Here is a 3626-nt window from a genome sequence, read left to right as displayed (position 1 = left end):
TGGCAAGTATTTCTTCAGCATCATCATGGTTCATTGTATTGCGAGCTAGTTCCTCATTCCATTCCTTTTGATCTTGACGTATAAAATCTGAGACCTTGATGTTTCCAGTTTGATCAGAGAATGGTGCCGGTGGCCTAGGAGGTGTAGTTGGTAACCAATGATCATTCCAAGTATCAATCATGTTGCCACTACCAATAACAAAACGAACTCCTTTTTTTATTACGTCTCTCCCGTGTAGTAATGATTTCCAAATATAGGAGCTCTGTTTTGTTTCTCGTGCAGTAAGAATAGAAGATGATGGGATACACCAAACTTGCTTCCCAAGTAAGGCATCATTGAATTTTTCAATGTCTCTGAATCCCATTCCTCCTTCTTTTTTTTGGTAGACTCATTCTATCACAAGCAAACCAATGCATTCCTTTACAGCCATCATTCTTTCCCCACCAGAACTTTGCCAAGATATTATTAATATCATCACAGACACTCTTCGGCAATTTGAAAGTATTCATAGGGTATACCGGTGTCCCCGAAGCCACAGATTTGATGAGTACTTGTTTACCACCTGTAGATAGAAATTTATTTTGCCATCCTTGTGTTTTTGCTTTGACTTTTTCAGTGACATACTTCAGTATCTCAGCTTTCTTCCTTCCAAATTGCTCAGGGATACCAAGATATTTTCCTCCACCACCTTCATTGTGTATACTAAGAGGCATCTCATCTGTGTTTTAACTTGATCTTTAACCCGACTGCCAAAGGTTATTGAAGATTTGTATAGGTTAACTGCTTGACCGGAAACCTTCTCATACTGATGCAGAATCTGTTTGATAGCCCTACCATTTTTTGGATTTGCTAATGAGAAGAATAATGAATCATCAGCAAATAGAAGATGGTTAATCGAAGGACTATGTTAATTGATTTTAATTCCCTGAATCTTCCTCTTCGTTGCAGCTCTAGTCATCATATATGAGAGAACTTCAGCACATATAATAAATAGATACATTGATAATGGATCTCCTTGCCGTATACCTCTCTCCGGTTTGACATATCCTTTTGGGAAGCCATTTATAAATATTGAGAAGCTCACAGATGATACACATATCATAATCCAACTGATCCATTTTTCACAGAATCCCATTCTTCTCATTGTTTCTTCCAGGAAGCTCCACTCAAGTCGATCATAAGCCTTTGTGATGTCAGTTTTCAGCGCCATATAGGATTTAGATTGCCGCTTTTTGACCTTGAGAGAATGATAAACTTCATGAGCAATGATAGTGTTGTCAGATATTATTCTTCCAGGTATAAAGGCTGTCTGATTTTCTGCAATGATGTTAGTCAAATGTCTCTTGAGCCGCATCACCAATATCTTAGAGATGATTTTATAGCTGACATTACAGAGGGTTATGGGGCGAAATTCAGACATGGTAGTTGGTGGTCTGACTTTAGGAATTAGGCAGATGTTGGTATGATTATGGTTCTGGTTTAGATATCCACCCTCGAAGAATTGTTGCACCTCTTTGAGGATGCTCTCATTAATGTCTCCCCAAAAAGTATGATAGAATGCTGCAGAAAACCCATCAAGACCAGGAGCTTTGTGACTACCTATAGCAAAAACTGCATCTTTAATCTCATCCATAGAAACTTGTCTTGTAAGGTCATCATTAATATCAATAGTAACCCGAGGAATGAAGTCATCAAACATATCACCAAACTCCATTCTGTTTTGCTGATGAGATCCAAATTGTAGTTTGAAATATTCCTCTGCAATCTCTGCTATCTCAGCATCACTATGCTTTATGCTTTATGCTTTATGTTGCCTTCTGAGTCTTGTAGTGAGTTGATTATGTTCCGGATTCGTCTTCCCTTTGTTATAGAATGAAAATACTTTGTATTTCTATCTCCTGCTTTGAGCCAAGGGTTTCGACTCTTTCTTTTCCAAAAATACTCTTCATCCACATATGCCTGTTGTAGCTCTCCGTGAAGTCTCTTTCTTTCTGCCAGAGGGTATCCATTAGTGCATGCTTCATCTAGTTGGTTACATAGCATGACTATTTTTTCACGTGAGTTACATTGATGTTCTCGTTTCCATTTAGCAATGTGTGATCTACTGTGTTGTAGTTTCGTCAGTAAAGAGCTTTTTCCTAGTCCCGCTGGTCTGTTCCATTGTCTTGTAACTGATTGTCTGAAGCCCTCCTGTGATTTGAGTCGGTCATCATATATAAATTTCTTGTGGCGTTCATCTGGTTTCCCTTCAAAAAATGTTATAAGTGGTCTGTGGTCAGATTCACCAAGTTCCAAGAAGTGAGTTTCTGATGAAGGAAACTGATCATGCCATTCTATATTCCCCATTGTACGGTCTAGACAGCTTGTCACATAATGAATTACCCTCTGACCTGCCCAAGAATATCTGTTTCCAACAGTCTTAACATCTGAGAAGTTGCATGTTCTAATCATTTGTCGGAAGTCATAGAAACTACTTTCTGATCTCACATTTCCACGCGTCTTTTCTCCATTGTGTAACAGTTCATTAAAGTCACCCATGATGAACCATTTACCACTTCTATTAACAACAGTACGTTCTATCCTTTCCCAAAGTATAGATTTACGTTGACGATCAGGGAACCCATACACAAAAGACAAGTAGAAACTGATTCCATTAAAAACCATTGTACAATCTAGAAGATTAGGAGACTGATACTATACTAATAAATCTACTTCTTGCTTCCAAAAGATAACTAAACCACCTCTTAAACCATTAGGTGGGACTGTTACATAGAAAGGAAAACCAAGCTCGCAACCCAAATCTCTGATGTAGTCATCACCTTGCTTTGTTTCTGATAGACATATTATGTCCAAGAGATATTTGTTGTATATCTCTTTTAGGCGTCGAACCGTCGAGTCTGTACCAATCCCTCGATAGTCCCAACAGACTACTCTCATGGTTGATATCTTGCATATTTCCATTGTTTTATTCATTCACCCATGTGCATTTTGATCATATAGACTAGGATTTAGCCATGTTTAGGTTGCATTTTGCATACATGAGTCTTTATCAGGTATTGGAGTACCACATGGAGTTCTTGGAGACATTTGGATGCATTTGGAGCTCAAAAGAGGTGATAAAGGTGATCATTGGACGAGCAGTGCATGGGAGTGACCTCACCGGAGCGACACCGTGAAGTCGCTGTGACACCCTTTCAGAGCGACTTGGCCAGAGCGACACCCCGATGTCGCTCGCGTTTTCATCGCTCGGAGGCACGAGAGCGACCTTACAGCGACGTTCCGCAGTGACACCATAAGGTCGCTCAAGCTGGAAGCGACGTGACCAGAGCGACACAGCCAGGTAGCTCGCGAAGAGCGACCCGGAGCGACGTCTCGCAGCGACCCCTCCAGGTCGCTCCCGAAGCCTGGAGCGACCTCTCGGAGCGACTACTGGAGGTCGCTGCTCGCCTTTTGTTTGCTCGACTTCATGTTTACTCAAGGGTCTTTTGGTCATTTCATTATGCATGTTTTTACTTTCTAAACCTAAGTTTAAGTATCTTTTGTAAGCCAGGAGAGGCAGATTATTTTTTATCAAAAGAAAACCACCAAAACCTCTTGGAAAGTTCATTTCATTGAATTAATTGATC

Source organism: Brassica napus, chromosome C4 (assembly GCF_020379485.1).
Source record: "Brassica napus cultivar Da-Ae chromosome C4, Da-Ae, whole genome shotgun sequence".
Lineage (NCBI taxonomy): Eukaryota > Viridiplantae > Streptophyta > Magnoliopsida > Brassicales > Brassicaceae > Brassica > Brassica napus.
Note: the sequence above shows the minus strand (reverse complement) of the source record.